General features: G+C 46.0%; 1 protein-coding gene across 1 annotated transcript in view; it reads right to left on the reverse strand.

Moving 5' to 3' along the window:
- Positions 1-18,108, reverse strand: part of lpp (LIM domain containing preferred translocation partner in lipoma) — a gene marked incomplete in the record, with an annotated part of 384,586 nt that overhangs the window by 362,636 nt on the left and 3,842 nt on the right. The window contains 1 exon segment of the mRNA XM_029695387.1: positions 11,053-11,149.

Consider the following 18,108-nt stretch of genomic DNA (forward strand, 5'->3'; position numbering starts at 1 on the left):
CTCCTTCTGTTCAGAACAACCCAGGGTATAACGTCATGTCATCTGGTAACTGTACATCAAACATAATGATCATAAATGTTGACAGTGTAAATGAGTTTTATGATATGGAAATGTAAAGTACCCATTTGGCTTGTGTGACAGAGGTATTTATTACAATCCTCCACGTCTCATCTTTCTAAGTGTTCTTAATGTAGAGCATCTCCCCTCACTCACACAACATTTGCAATTAGTTTTCCCAATTAGCAGGAGGGATGGAGGCAACTTTTTTGTCGCATACGGTGCAGTACGTCTGTCAGTCAAAAACCCCCGTACAGAGATGTGAAGCACAGAGGCCGAGCTCTGATGTCATGTATAGCATGTTACTCTACAGCCACTGAGTTCCAGTTGAGGTGTTCATCAGCGCCCAAATCCACCATTTTCAACCAGGTACAAGTGTAAAGGGTTAACAAAAAGGGCAAATCTCAATAGGTGGTCTAGGTACAGTATGTCATGACATCACCAGTGGGCCTTTCCTCTGTTGCTCTCTATTGTTCCTCGAGCAAAGGGGGGGGGGGGGGCGATGACATCACAGGTTCCCATCAGATCAACTCCATGAACGCTTGCAGTTCTGTCTAAAAAAAAATTGTAAAAAACTATTTTGCGCTACATATTTTGTAGCCTTTAGTGCTGTATACACTACTGTATTTGTACTTGGGATATCACTTTTCAACAGGTCTACCGCTGACATCAATGAATGAATGAATGAATGAGGAAGTCAGAGTTTGCTTTTCCTATCTCCTGTCTGAATCAGACCTCTAGTGTGAAGCCACCAAATGAATCACATCCAAAAGACATGCACCGTGTAGCCTTCAGTATTCATCCACAGTGAATAGGTTGTGTAGTTGGGCTGCCATTGTCAAAGTAACTACAAGTCACCCCAACAACGACGTGATGGTCGTTCATTCTACAGTTTACAAGTGGAAAGCTAACTGGAATTGATGGGATTAACTTCTGAGAACAGAAATATCCTTTAAATGCTTATGAATTCCAAACCTTTCTATCATCGGGTCCATCATGTCCTGTGAGGCTAAAACATGTAAACATGTCCTCCACTTAGGGAATTCCATCCATAGAAATAGAATGAATAGAAGGCTTCTAGTTCTGTGGTTCCATTCCATAGAAATAGAATGAATAGAAGGCTTCTAGTTCTGTGGTTCCATTCCATAGAAATAGAATGAATAGAACGCTTCCAGTTCTGTGGTTCCATTCCATAGAAATAGAATGAATAGAACGCTTCCAGTTCTGTGGTTCCACTCCATAGAAATAGAATGAATAGAACGCTTCTAGTTCTGTGGTTCCACTCCATAGAAATAGAATGAATAGAACGCTTCTAGTTCGGCGGTTCCACTCCATAGAAATAGAATGAATAGAACGCTTCTAGTTCTGTGGTTCCACTCCATAGAAATAGAATGAATAGAACGCTTCTAGTTCTGTGGTTCCACTCCATAGAAATAGAATGAATAGAACGCTTCTAGTTCTGTGGTTCCATTCCATAGAAATAGAATGAATAGAAGGCTTCTAGTTCTGTGGTTCCACTCCATAGAAATAGAATGAATAGAACATGTCTAGTTCTGCAGTTCTATAATGTACTGTAACACAGTAAACTACCAGCCCTGCTATAATGTACTGTAACACAGTAAACTACCAGCCCTGCTATAATGTCCTGTAACACAGTAAACTACCAGCCCTGCTATAATGTACTGTAACAGTAAACTACCAGCCCTGCTATAATGTACTGTAACAGTAAACTACCAGCCCTGCTATAATGTACTGTAACACAGTAAACTACCAGCCCTGCTATAATGTACTGTAACAGTAAACTACCAGCCCTGCTATAATGTACTGTAACACAGTAAACTACCAGCCCTGCTATAATGTACTGTAACACAGTAAACTACCAGCCCTGCTATAATGTCCTGTAACACAGTAAACTACCAGCCCTGCTATAATGTCCTGTAACACAGTAAACTACCAGCCCTGCTATAATGTACTGTAACACAGTAAACTACCAGCCCTGCTATAATGTACTGTAACACAGTAAACTACCAGCCCTGCTATAATGTACTGTAACACAGTAAACTACCAGCCCTGCTATAATGTACTGTAACACAGTAAACTACCAGCCCTGCTATAATGTACTGTAACACAGTAAACTACCAGCCCTGCTATAATGTACTGTAACACAGTAAACTACCAGCCCTGCTATAATGTACTGTAACAGTAAACTACCAGCCCTGCTATAATGTACTGTAACACAGTAAACTACCAGCCCTGCTATAATGTACTGTAACACAGTAAACTACCAGCCCTGCTATAATGTCCTGTAACACAGTAAACTACCAGCCCTGCTATAATGTCCTGTAACACAGTAAACTACCAGCCCTGCTATAATGTACTGTAACACAGTAAACTACCAGCCCTGCTATAATGTACTGTAACACAGTAAACTACCAGCCCTGCTATAATGTACTGTAACACAGTAAACTACCAGCCCTGCTATAATGTACTGTAACACAGTAAACTACCAGCCCTGCTATAATGTACTGTAACACAGTAAACTACCAGCCCTGCTATAATGTACTGTAACACAGTAAACTACCAGCCCTGCTATAATGTACTGTAACACAGTAAACTACCAGCCCTGCTATAATGTACTGTAACAGTAAACTACCAGCCCTGCTATAATGTACTGTAACACAGTAAACTACCAGCCCTGCTATAATGTACTGTAACACAGTAAACTACCAGCCCTGCTATAATGTACTGTAACACAGTAAACTACCAGCCCTGCTATAATGTACTGTAACACAGTAAACTACCAGCCCTGCTATAATGTACTGTAACACAGTAAACTACCAGCCCTGCTATAATGTACTGTAACAGTAAACTACCAGCCCTGCTATAATGTACTGTAACAGTAAACTACCGGCCCTGCTATAATGTACTGTAACAGTAAACTACCGGCCCTGCTATAATGTACTGTAACACAGTAAACTACCAGCCCTGCTATAATGTACTGTAACACAGTAAACTACCGGCCCTGCTATAATGTACTGTAACAGTAAACTACCGGCCCTGCTATAATGTCCTGTAACACAGTAAACTACCAGCCCTGCTATAATGTCCTGTAACACAGTAAACTACCAGCCCTGCTATAATGTACTGTAACAGTAAACTACCGGCCCTGCTATAATGTCCTGTAACACAGTAAACTACCAGCCCTGCTATAATGTACTGTAACACAGTAAACTACCGGCCCTGCTATAATGTACTGTAACAGTAAACTACCAGCCCTGCTATAATGTACTGTAACAGTAAACTACCGGCCCTGCTATAATGTACTGTAACAGTAAACTACCAGCCCTGCTATAATGTACTGTAACACAGTAAACTACCAGCCCTGCTATAATGTACTGTAACACAGTAAACTACCAGCCCTGCTATAATGTACTGTAACACAGTAAACTACCAGCCCTGCTATAATGTCCTGTAACACAGTAAACTACCAGCCCTGCTATAATGTACTGTAACACAGTAAACTACCGGCCCTGCTATAATGTACTGTAACACAGTAAACTACCAGCCCTGCTATAATGTACTGTAACAGTAAACTACCAGCCCTGCTATAATGTCCTGTAACACAGTAAACTACCGGCCCTGCTATAATGTACTGTAACAGTAAACTACCAGCCCTGCTATAATGTACTGTAACAGTAAACTACCGGCCCTGCTATAATGTACTGTAACACAGTAAACTACCAGCCCTGCTATAATGTACTGTAACACAGTAAACTACCAGCCCTGCTATAATGTACTGTAACAGTAAACTACCAGCCCTGCTATAATGTCCTGTAACACAGCGGAGAAAAGCACAAAGCATGATACTTACAGAATCCTGATGTTATTCCCTTTAGAATATAGCCAGCAAGCCTCAGTTCATTCAGTCAATGGCAGTTAACTTGGCGAAGAATCTCTCTCTCTCAGTTTATGCTGCTCAAATGACTCATATCCCCTCTCCTCTCCCCTACAGACATCAGCCACCAGTAGCCAAACATCCCCTCTCCTCTCCCCTTACTTCTCAGGCGGAGTAGCTAAACATTTCCAAATATGGAGAGAACAAAAAATGATAGAAAGATTTGAGTGCAAAAATCAATTCCACAATTCCGCTTTTAGTCCAGAATGCCACATATTTCAGGCCAAAGTCACGGAGGGGCCAAATATGTGGTTCAAACCGTTCACCAGGAATAACAATGACGTTTCCACAAGTCTTTATGAAGGACTTGGTTAGTCCTGACTTAAGAAGGGTAATAGGGAGAGCTCAGTCTGCCATGTGCTCCAGTCAAATAACTCATATATACTGTACACACACACACACACACACACACACGGTTCTGAAGTTAAACAAAAGTGTAGGCTGCAGCGAAGATGTAACCTAGTAAAAAGGTGTACACACACACACTACTGCATACACATTCATGTTCAATGCAGAACTGATCATGTCCTCACCTAGAAACATGAAGTCTAGGTCCAGCAGGATAGACAGGACAGCAGCTTCACTATGTCTCTGTGCATCCAGTCAACAGTCTAGACAGCAGCTTCACTATGTCTCTGTGCATCCAGTCAACAGTCTAGACAGCAGCTTCACTATGTCTCTGTGCATCCAGTCAACAGTCTAGACAGCAGCTTCACTATGTCTCTGTGCATCCAGTCAACAGCCTACACAGCAGCTTCACTATGCATCCAGTCAACAGTCTAGACAGCAGCTTCACTATGTCTCTGTGCATCCAGTCAACAGCCTAGACAGCAGCTTCACTATGTCTCTGTGCATCCAGTCAACAGTCTACACAGCAGGGACAAGGCCAGCAGTCTAGACAGCAGGGACAAGGCCAACAGCCTAGACAACAGGGACAAGGCCAGCAGTCTAGACAGCAGGGACAAGGCCAAGGCCAACAGCCTAGACAGCAGGGACAAGGCCAACAGCCTAGACAGCAGGGACAAGGCCAACAGCCTAGACAGCAGGGACAAGGCCAACAGCCTAGACAGCAGGGACAAGGCCAACAGCCTAGACAGCAGGGACAAGGCCAGCAGTCTAGACAGCAGGGACAAGGCCAACAGCCTAGACAGCAGGGACAAGGCCAGCAGTCTAGACAGCAGGGACAAGGCCAACAGCCTAGACAGCAGGGACAAGGCCAACAGCCTAGACAGCAGGGACAAGGCCAACAGCCTAGACAGCAGGGACAAGGCCAACAGCCTAGACAGCAGGGACAAGGCCAACAGCCTAGACAGCAGGGACAAGGCCAACAGCCTAGACAGCAGGGACAAGGCCAGCAGTCTAGACAGCAGGGACAAGGCCAACAGCCTAGACAGCAGGGACAAGGCCAACAGCCTAGACAGCAGGGACAAGGCCAACAGCCTAGACAGCAGGGACAAGGCCAACAGCCTAGACAGCAGGGACAAGGCCAACAGCCTAGACAGCAGGGACAAGGACAACAGCCTAGACAGCAGGGACAAGGCCGACAGTCTAGACAGCAGGGACAAGGCCGACAGTCTAGACAGCAGGGACATGGCCGACAGTCTAGACAACAGGGACAAGGACAAGGCCAACAGCCTAGACAGCAGGGACAAGGCCAAGGCCAACAGTCTAGACAGCAGGGACAAGGCCAGCAGCCTAGACAGCAGGGACAAGGCCAACAGTCTAGACAGCAGGGACAAGGCCAGCAGCCTAGACAGCAGGGACAAGGCCAACAGCCTAGACAGCAGGGACAAGGCCAGCAGCCTAGACAGCAAGGACAAGGCCAACAGTCTAGACAGCAGGGACAAGGCCAACAGTCTAGACAGCAGGGACAAGGCCAACAGCCTAGACAGCAGGGACAAGGCCAAGGCCAACAGCCTAGACAGCAGGGACAAGGCCAACAGCCTAGACAGCAGGGACAAGGCCAAGGCCAACAGCCTAGACAGCAGGGACAAGAACAAGGCCAACAGCCTAGACAGCAGGGACAAGTACAAGGCCAACAGCCTAGACAGCAGGGACAAGGCCAACAGCCTAGACAGCAGGGACAAGGCCAAGGCCAACAGCCTAGACAGCAGGGACAAGGCCAACAGTCTAGACAGCAGGGACAAGGCCAGCAGTCTAGACAGCAGGGACAAGGCCAACAGTCTAGACAGCAGGGACAAGGACAAGGCCAACAGCCTAGACAGCAGGGACAAGGCCAACAGCCTAGACAGCAGGGACAAGGCCAACAGCCTAGACAGCAGGGACAAGGCCAACAGTCTAGACAGCAGGGACAAGGCCAGCAGTCTAGACAGCAGGGACAAGGCCAACAGTCTAGACAGCAGGGACAAGGACAAGGCCAACAGCCTAGACAGCAGGGACAAGGCCAACAGCCTAGACAGCAGGGACAAGGCCAACAGCCTAGACAGCAGGGACAAGGCCAACAGCCTAGACAGCAGGGACAAGGCCAACAGCCTAGACAGCAGGGACAAGGCCAACAGTCTAGACAGCAGGGACAAGGCCAGCAGCCTAGACAGCAGGGACAAGGCCAACAGCCTAGACAGCAGGGACAAGGCCAACAGCCTAGACAGCAGGGACAAGGCCAACAGCCTAGACAGCAGGGACAAGGCCAACAGTCTAGACAGCAGGGACAAGGCCAGCAGTCTAGACAGCAGGGACAAGGCCAACAGTCTAGACAGCAGGGACAAGGCCAACAGTCTAGAAAGCAGGGACAAGGCCAACAGTCTAGACAGCAGGGACAAGGCCAACAGTCTAGACAGCAGGGACAAGGCCAACAGTCTAGACAGCAGGGACAAGGCCAGCAGCCTAGACAGCAGGGACAAGGCCAGCAGTCTAGACAGCAGGGACAAGGACAACAGTCTAGACAGCAGGGACAAGGTCAACAGCCTAGACAGCAGGGACATGGCCAACAGCCTAGACAGCAGGGACAAGGCCAACAGCCTAGACAGCAGGGACAAGGCCAACAGCCTAGACAGCAGGGACAAGGCCAACAGCCTAGACAGCAGGGACAAGGCCGACAGCAGGGACAAGGCCAACAGTCTAGACAGCAGGGACAAGGCCAGCAGTCTAGACAGCAGGGACAAGGCCAACAGTCTAGACAGCAGGGACAAGGCCAACAGTCTAGACAGCAGGGACAAGGCCAACAGTCTAGACAGCAGGGACAAGGCCAACAGTCTAGACAGCAGGGACAAGGCCAACAGTCTAGACAGCAGGGACAATGCCAACAGTCTAGACAGCAGGGACAAGGCCAACAGCCTAGACAGCAGGGACAAGGCCAAGGCCAACAGCCTAGACAGCAGGGACAAGGACAAGGCCAACAGCCTAGACAGCAGGGACAAGGACAAGGCCAACAGCCTAGACAGCAGGGACAAGGCCAACAGCCTAGACAGCAGGGACAAGGCCAACAGCCTAGACAGCAGGGACAAGGCCAACAGCCTAGACAGCAGGGACAAGGCCAACAGTCTAGACAGCAGGGACAAGGCCAACAGTCTAGACAACAGGGACAAGGCCAACAGTCTAGACAGCAGGGACAAGGCCAAGGCCGACAGCCTAGACAGCAGGGACAAGGCCAACAGCCTAGACAGCAGGGACAAGGCCAACAGCCTAGACAGCAGGGACAAGGCCAGCAGCCTAGACAGCAGGGACAAGGCCAACAGCCTAGACAGCAGGGACAAGGCCAACAGCCTAGACAGCAGGGACAAGGCCAACAGTCTAGACAGCAGGGACAAGGCCAACAGTCTAGACAGCAGGGACAAGGACAAGGCCAACAGCCTAGACAGCAGGGACAAGGCCAACAGCCTAGACAGCAGGGACAAGGCCAACAGCCTAGACAGCAGGGACAAGGCCAACAGCCTAGACAGCAGGGACAAGGCCAACAGTCTAGACAGCAGGGACAAGGCCAGCAGCCTAGACAGCAGGGACAAGGCCAACAGCCTAGACAGCAGGGACAAGGCCAACAGCCTAGACAGCAGGGACAAGGCCAACAGTCTAGACAGCAGGGACAAGGCCAGCAGTCTAGACAGCAGGGACAAGGCCAACAGTCTAGACAGCAGGGACAAGGCCAACAGTCTAGAAAGCAGGGACAAGGCCAACAGTCTAGACAGCAGGGACAAGGCCAACAGCCTAGACAGCAGGGACAAGGCCAACAGCCTAGACAGCAGGGACAAGGCCAGCAGCCTAGACAGCAGGGACAAGGCCAACAGCCTAGACAGCAGGGACAAGGCCAACAGCCTAGACAGCAGGGACAAGGCCAACAGTCTAGACAGCAGGGACAAGGCCAACAGTCTAGACAGCAGGGACAAGGACAAGGCCAACAGCCTAGACAGCAGGGACAAGGCCAACAGCCTAGACAGCAGGGACAAGGCCAACAGCCTAGACAGCAGGGACAAGGCCAACAGCCTAGACAGCAGGGACAAGGCCAACAGTCTAGACAGCAGGGACAAGGCCAGCAGCCTAGACAGCAGGGACAAGGCCAACAGCCTAGACAGCAGGGACAAGGCCAACAGCCTAGACAGCAGGGACAAGGCCAACAGTCTAGACAGCAGGGACAAGGCCAGCAGTCTAGACAGCAGGGACAAGGCCAACAGTCTAGACAGCAGGGACAAGGCCAACAGTCTAGAAAGCAGGGACAAGGCCAACAGTCTAGACAGCAGGGACAAGGCCAACAGTCTAGACAGCAGGGACAAGGCCAACAGTCTAGACAGCAGGGACAAGGCCAGCAGCCTAGACAGCAGGGACAAGGCCAGCAGTCTAGACAGCAGGGACAAGGACAACAGTCTAGACAGCAGGGACAAGGACAACAGTCTAGATAGCAGGGACAAGGTCAACAGCCTAGACAGCAGGGACAAGGCCAACAGCCTAGACAGCAGGGACAAGGCCAACAGCCTAGACAGCAGGGACAAGGCCAACAGCCTAGACAGCAGGGACAAGGCCGACAGCAGGGACAAGGCCAAAAGTCTAGACAGCAGGGACAAGGCTAGCAGCCTAGACAGCAGGGACAAGGCCAACAGCCTAGACAGCAGGGACAAGGCCAGCAGTCTAGACAGCAGGGACAAGGCCAACAGCCTAGACAGCAGGGACAAGGCCAACAGCCTAGACAGCAGGGACAAGGCCAACAGTCTAGACAGCAGGGACAAGGCCAACAGTCTAGACAGCAGGGACAAGCCAGTAGTCTGATTCTACACTACATGGATAGGCCAAATATGGAAGCTGACTACTCACTCATCAATCAAGACAGGAACACAACAGTTTTGTTGTAACAGCAGCACACTCCCTCTCATCAACTAATACTGTAACTATAGACAGTACTATAGTTAGTTACAGTAGAAGATCAGGTCCAGAGGTTCACCTATGAAAGGGGATTATTTCCCTTAGAACCAAACAGAAGAGGCTCGTTGCTTTATAGACACAGATTATACAATTATTAAACATAGGACATTCCGTTATCCTTACTACTGTTACTTATGAGATTACTACAAAGGAATCACCATCTGAATCATGTATTACAATAGACCAAGGAATCACCATCTGAATCATGTATTACAATAGACCAAGGAATCACCAAGGAATCACCATCTGAATCATGTATTATAATAGACCAAGGAATCACCATCTGAATCATGTATTACAATAGACCAAGGAATCACCATCTGAATCATGTATTATAATAGACCAAGGAATCACCATCTGAATCATGTATTATAATAGACCAAGGAATCACCATCTGAATCATGTATTACAATAGACCAAGGAATCACCATCTGAATCAAATATTACAATAGACCAAGGAATCACCAAGGAATCACCAAGGAATCACCAAGGAATCACCATCTGAATCATGTATTACAATCGACCAAGGAATCACCATCTGAATCATGTATTACAATAGACCAAGGAATCACCATCTGAATCATGTATTACAATAGACCAAGGAATCACCATCTGAATCATGTATTACAATAGACAAAAGGAATCACCATCTGAATCAAATATTACAATAGACCAAGGAATCACCATCTGAATCATGTATTACAATAGACCAAGGAATCACCAAGGAATCACCAAGGAATCACCATCTGAATCATGTATTACAATAGACCAAGGAATCACCATCTGAATCATGTATTATAATAGACCAAGGAATCACCATCTGAATCATGTATTACAATAGACCAAGGAATCACCATCTGAATCATGTATTACAATAGACCAAGGAATCACCAAGGAATCACCATCTGAATCATCTATTACAATAGACCAAGGAATCACCAAGGAATCACCAAGGAATCACCATCTGAATCATATATTACAATAGACCAAGGAATCACCAAGGAATAACCAAGGAATCACCATCTGAATCATCTATTACAATAGACCAAGGAATCACCAAGGAATCACCAAGGAATCACCAAGGAATCACCAAGGAATCATGTATTACAATAGACCAAGGAATCACCAAGGAATCACCAAGGAATCACCATCTGAATCATCTATTACAACAGACCAAGGAATCACCAAGGAATCACCAAGGAATCACCAAGGAATCACCATCTGAATCATGTATAGATTGATGCGTTATGGGACTCGATGTTTAAATAAAAGGTTTAAGCTAAATAAAAAACCCTGGTCCTTTCCCAAACCACCTGAGGAGACCCTAACAGGTAGGTACTAATAACCCATTTAACAGTAAGGTATCAGACCGTCATACAGATTCATCTCCTGGTGATTAACATACGGGGCAGACAGAAAGGGCAACTACAGCCGAACCCCGGTACGACTCCTCAGGAGGATTTGGAGCGATTACAGGCAGCTGAGACAATAGAAACTTCTCCTCATGAACCTGAACCACAGCTGTATACTGTAGTATGACCTGCATAGCCACATGTATTGACCCAAACACAATAGTCCCACAATAACCAGCTACTTACTGTACATGACAATTGTGAGCAACATCAACATGGATGAAACAGCCATTAGCGAGTTAACGGTATGACCAGGCCTACCTCTTCTTCTCTTGACGTAAAGGGCCTCACAGATGACAGTTCTTCGGTCTTTTCCTTGTCGCTGCCTCGTTCTCCTGAATGACACTTTCCTTCACGTCTGGAAAATAAAGAGCAGACAGAGAGACCATGTATCACTGTGTGAGCTGAGCCTGGTCAGGCAGAGAGACTGGACAGGCAGAGAGACCATGTATCACTGTGTGAGCTGAGCCTGGTCAGGCAGAGAGACTGGACAGGCAGAGAGACCATGTATCACTGTGTGAGCTGAGCCTGGACAGGCAGAGAGACTGGACAGGCAGAGAGACCATGTATCACTGTGTGAGCTGAGCCTGGACAGGCAGAGAGACTGGACAGACAGAGAGACCATCTATCACTGTGTGAGCTGAGCCTGGACAGACAGAGAGACCATCTATCACTGTGTGAGCTGAGCCTGGACAGGCAGAGAGACCATCTATCACTGTGTGAGCTGAGCCTGGACAGGCAGAGAGACCATGTATCACTGTGTGAGCTGAGCCTGGACAGGCAGAGAGACCACGTAGAGAGACCATGTATCACTGTGTGAGCTGAGCCTGGTCAGGCAGAGAGACTGGACAGGCAGAGAGACCATCTATCACTGTGTGAGCTGAGCCTGGACAGGCAGAGAGACCACGTAGAGAGACTATGTATCACTGTGAGCTGAGCCTGGGTGAGTCAGGGATACTTAGGACTACAACATTCTAAGTCATTCCGCAGGGATCTCCAGAGGATGGTGCTGTCTGCACAACGCATCACCGGGGGCAAACTACCTGCCCTCCAGGACATCTACACCACCCGATGTCACAGGAAGGCCAAAAAGATCATCAAGGACAACAACCATCCGAGACACTGCCTGTTCACCCCGCTATCATCCAGAAGGCGAGGTCAGTACAGGTGCATCAAAGCTGGGACCGAGAGACTGAAAAACAGCTTCTATCTCAAGGCCATCAGACTGTTAAACAGTCATCACTACCCGGCCCTGAACCTTAGTCACTGTTACTAGCTGGCTACCACCCAGTTACTCAACCCTGCACCTTAGAGACTGCTGCCCTATGTACATAAACATGGATCACTGGTCACCTTAATAATGTGTTCTACCCATTTCATATGTCTATACTGTGTTCTAGTCAAGGCCTATCTGATTGAATTATTGCTATACATATGTAACAGTCTAGCTTCCGTCCCTCTCCTCATCCCAACCTGGGCTTGAACCAGGGACCCTCTGCACACATCAACAACTGACACCCCACGAAGCATCGTTACCCGTCGCGCCACAAAGGCCGCGGGGAACAACTACTTCAAGGTCTCAGAGCGAGTGACGTCACCCGATTGAAACGCTATTAGCGCGCACCACCGCTAACTAGCTAGCCATTTCACATCGGTTACACAGAATAGATATACTGTATATCTTAAATATCCTTCAGATATACCAGATATTCTATCCACATTCTGTCTATAATATAATATAATATAATTGTGTGTATATGTGTGTATACTACTCTACTTCTCCGATAGAGTTCAGTGTGTCAAATCGGAGGGCCTGTTGTCCGGACCTCTGGCAGTCTCTATGGGTGTGCCACAGGGTTCAATTCTCGGGCCGACTTTTTTCTCTGTATACATCAATGATGTTGCTCTTGCTGCTGGTGAGTCTCTGATCCACCTCTACGCAGACGACGCCATTCTGTATACATCTGGCCCTTCTTTGGACACTGTGTTAACTAACCTCCAGACGAGCTTCAATGCCATACAACTCTCCTTCCGTGGCCTCCAACTGCTCCTAAATACAAGTAAAACTAAATGCATGCTCTTCAACCGATCGCTGCCTGCACCTGCTCACCCATCCAGCATCACTACTCTGGACGGTTCTGACTTAGAATATGTGGACAACTACAAATACCTAGGTGTCTGGTTAGACTGTAAACTCTCCTTCCAGACTCACATTAAACATCTCCAATCCAAAGCTAAATCTAGAATCGGCTTCCTATTTCACAACAAAGCATCCTTCACTCATGCTGCCAAACATACCCTCATAAAACTGACCATCCTACAAATCCTCGACTTTGGTGATGTCATCTATAAAATAGCCTCCATCACTCTACTCAACAAACTGCATGCAGTCTATCACAGTGCCATCTGTTTTGTCACCAAAGCCCCATATACTACCCACCACTGCGACCTGTACGCTCTCGTTGGCTGGCCCTCGCTTCATACTCATCGCCAAACCCACTGGCTCCAGGTCATCTACAAGACCCTGCTAGGTAAAGTCCCCCCTTATCTCAGCTCACTGGTCACCATAGCAGCACCCACCTGTAGCACGCGCTCCAGCAGGTATATCTCTCTGGTCACCCCTAAAGCCAATTCCTCCTTCGGCTGCCTCTCCTTCCAGTTCTCTGCTGCCAATGACTGGAACGAACTACAAAAATCTCTGAAACACTTATCTCCCTCACTAGCTTTAAGCACCAGCTGTCAGATCAGCTCACAGATTACTGCACCTGTACATAGCCCATCTATAATTTAGCCCAAACAACTACCTCTTCCCCTACTGTATTTATTTATTTTGCTCCTTTGCACCATATTATTTACATTTGAACTTTGAACTTTCTTCAAATTACAAATCTACCATTCCAGTGTTTTACTTGCTATATTGTATTTACTTTGCCACCATGGCCTTTTTTGCCTTTACCTCCCTTATCTCACCTCATTTGCTCACATTGTATATAGACTTATTTTTCTACTGTATTATTGACTGTATGTTTGTTTCACTCCATGTGTAACTCTGTGTTTTTGTATGTTGTCGAACTGCTTTGCTTTATCTTGGCCAGGTCGCAGTTGTAAATTAGAACTTGTTCTCAACTTGCCTACCTGGTTAAATAAAGGTTAAATATATTTTTTTTATTAAAATAGTCACTTTAACTATACATTCATGTCCGTACTACCTCAATTGGGCCGACCAACCAGTGCTCCCGCACCTTGGTTAACCGGGCTATCTGCATTGTGTCACTTTAACCATATCTACATGTACATACTACCTCAATCAGCCTGACTAACCAGTGTCTGTATGTAGCCTCTCTACTGTATATAGCCTCTCTACTGTTATAACCTCTCTACTCTATATAGCCTCTCTACTGTATATAGCCTCTCTACTGTATATAGCCTCTCTACTGTATATAGCCTCTCTACTGTATATAACCTCTCTACTGTATATAGCCTCTCTACTGTATATAGCCTCTCTACTGTATATAACCTCTCTACTGTATATAGCCTCTCTACTGTATATAGCCTCTCTACTGTATATAACCTCTCTACTGTATATAGCCTCTCTACTGTATATAGCCTCTCTACTGTATATAACCTCTCTACTGTATATAGCCTCTCTACTGTATATAGCCTCTCTACTGTATATAACCTCTCTACTGTATACAGCCTCTCTACTGTATATAACCTCTCTACTGTATACAGCCTCTCTACTGTATATAGCCTCTCTACTGTATATAGCCTCTCTACTGTATATAACCTCTCTACTGTATATAGCCTCTCTACTGTATATAACCTCTCTACTGTATATAACCTCTCTACTGTATATAGCCTCTCTACTGTATATAACCTCTCTACTGCATATAACCTCTCTACTGTATATAGCCTCTCTACTGTATATAACCTCTCTACTGTATATAACCTCTCTACTGTATATAGCCTCTCTACTGTATATAACCTCTCTACTGTATATAACCTCTCTACTGTATATAGCCTCTCTACTGTATATAACCTCTCTACTGTATGTAGCCTCACTACTGTATATAGCCTCTACTGTATATATCCTCTCTACTGTATGTAGCCTCTCTACTGTATATAACCTCTCTACTGTATATAACCTCTCTACTGTATATAGCCTCTCTACTGTATATAACCTCTCTACTGTATATAACCTCTCTACTGTATACAGCCTCTCTACTGTATATAACCTCTCTACTGTATACAGCCTCTCTACTGTAAATAGCCTCTCTACTGTATATAGCCTCTCTACTGTATATAACCTCTCTACTGTATATAGCCTCTCTACTGTAAATAGCCTCTCTACTGTATATAACCTCTCAACTGTATATAACCTCTCTACTGTATACAGCCTCTCTACTGTATATAACCTCTCTACTGTATACAGCCTCTCTACTGTATATAGCCTCTCTACTGTATATAGCCTCTCTACTGTATATAACCTCTCTACTGTATATAGCCTCTCTACTGTATATAACCTCTCTACTGTATATAACCTCTCTACTGTATATAGCCTCTCTACTGTATATAACCTCTCTACTGCATATAGCCTCTCTACTGTATATAGCCTCTCTACTGTATATAGCCTCTCTACTGTATATAGCCTCTCTACTGTATATAGCCTCTCTACTGTTATAACCTCTCTACTGTATATAACCTCTCTACTGTATATAGCCTCTCTACTGTATATAGCCTCTCTACTGTATATAGCCTCTCTACTGTATATAACCTCTCTACTGCATATAACCTCTCTACTGTATATAGCCTCTCTACTGTATATAGCCTCTCTACTGTATATAGCCTCTCTACTGTATATATCCTGTCTTTTTACTGTTGTTTTATTTCTTTACTTACCTATTGTTCACCTAATACCTTTTCTGCACTATTGGTTAGAGCCTGTAAGTAAACATTTCACTGTAAGGTCTACTACACCTGTTGTATTCAGCATTTCACTGTAAGGTCTACTACACCTGTTGTATTCAGCATTTCACTGTGAGGTCTACTACACCTGTTGTATTCAGCATTTCACTGTGAGGTCTACTACACCTGTTGTATTCAGCATTTCACTGTAAGGTCTACTACACCTGTTGTATTCAGCATTTCACTGTAAGGTCTACTACACCTGTTGTATTCAGCATTTCACTGTAAGGTCTACTACACCTGTTGTATTCAGCATTTCACTGTAAGGTCTACTACACCCGTTGTATTCAGCATTTCACTGTAAGGTCTACTACACCTGTTGTATTCAGCATTTCACTGTGAGGTCTACTACACCTGTTGTATTCAGCATTTCACTGTAAGGTCTACTACACCTGTTGTATTCAGCATTTCACTGTAAGGTCTACTACACCTGTTGTACTCAGCATTTCACTGTAAGGTCTACTACACCTGTTGTATTCAGCATTTCACTGTAAGGTCTACTACACCTGTTGTATTCAGCATTTCACTGTGAGGTCTACTACACCTGTTGTATTCAGCATTTCACTGTAAGGTCTACTACACCTGTTGTATTCAGCATTTCACTGTAAGGTCTACTACACCTGTTGTATTCAGCATTTCACTGTGAGGTCTACTACACCTGTTGTATTCAGCATTTCACTGTGAGGTCTACACCTGTTGTATTCAGCATTTCACTGTGAGGTCTACTACACCTGTTGTATTCAGCATTTCACTGTGAGGTCTACTACACCTGTTGTATTCAGCATTTCACTGTGAGGTCTACTACACCTGTTGTATTCAGCATTTCACTGTAAGGTCTACTACACCTGTTGTACTCAGCATTTCACTGTAAGGTCTACTACACCTGTTGTATTCAGCATTTCACTGTAAGGTCTACTACACCTGTTGTACTCAGCATTTCACTGTAAGGTCTACTACACCTGTTGTATTCAGCATTTCACTGTAAGGTCTACTACACCTGTTGTATTCAGCATTTCACTGTAAGGTCTACTACACCTGTTGTACTCAGCATTTCACTGTAAGGTCTACTACACCTGTTGTATTCGCCGCACGTGACAAATAAACTGATTTGATTTGATTTGACTTGACAGGATGCTCTTGCCAGCATACTTGGGGTCCAACATGTACGCTGCGGAGTGTATGGGCTTCAGGCAGAAGTCGTCACGTATTTTGATGTATTTCAGAACTGCTGTTTCCTCTGCTTGGAGCAACAGTGAAGTGGGCAGGGCAGTACAGATTTCTTCTCTTACATCTGCAAGCAGAGTCTGAACATCAGACAGGATGGCATTGTCTCCCTCAATCCATGCAATGGCTACTGCTACAGGTTTCAGGAGTTTCAGGCTGTTTACCACTCTCTCCCAAAATATTTCATCCAGGAGAATCCCCCTGATGGGGCTGTCCATATCGGCAGACTGTGATATGGACATTTCTTGGAGACTCCTTCCCCTCCAGGAGACTGTCAAACATGATGACAACACCACCCCAACGGGTGTTGCTGGGCAGCTTCAATGTGGTGCTCTTATTCTTCTCACTTTGCTTGGTGAGGTAGATTGCTGCTATAACTTGATGACCCTTCACATATCTAACCATTTCCTTGGCTCTCTTGTAGAGTGTATCCATTGTTTTCAGTGTCATGATGTCCTTGAGGAGCAGATTCAATGCATGAGCAGCACAGCCAATGGGTGTGATGTGAGGGTAGGACTCCTCCACTTTAGACCAAGCAGCCTTCATGTTCACAGCGTTGTCTACCACTAGTGCAAATACCTTCTGTGGTCCAAGGTCATGGATGACTGCCTTCAGCTCATCCGCAGTGTAGAGACCGGTGTGTCTGTTGTCCCTTGTGTCTGTGCTCTTGTAGAATACTGGTTGAGGGGTGGAGATGATGTAGTTAATTATTATTTGCCCACGAACATTTGACCACCCATCAGAGATGATTGCAATACAGTCTGCTTTCTCTACAATTTGCTTGACCTTCGCTTGAACTCTGTTGAACTCTGCATCCAGCAAATGAGTAGATAAAGCATGTCTGGTTGGAGGGGTGTCTGCTGGGCGAAGAACATTCAGAAATCTCTTCCAATACACATTGCCTGTGAACCAGTTGCATACACAGCTCGAGCAAGACATTCATCAGCATTTCTCTGACTACGTTCCTCCATTGAGTCAAAAAAACTTCTGATTCCAGAGGGACCATGAGCTGTTGCTATCGATAAGGTGTCTGATTAATCATTTTCACCTCCAATAGAAGTAGAGGGACTTTTGTCAGAGGTTACTTGTTGTGAGCGCTGAGGGAACTTTATGCACTTGGCCAGATGA

The sequence above is a fragment of the Salmo trutta genome, chromosome 17 (assembly GCF_901001165.1).
Source record: "Salmo trutta chromosome 17, fSalTru1.1, whole genome shotgun sequence".
Classification (NCBI taxonomy): Eukaryota; Metazoa; Chordata; class Actinopteri; order Salmoniformes; family Salmonidae; genus Salmo; species Salmo trutta.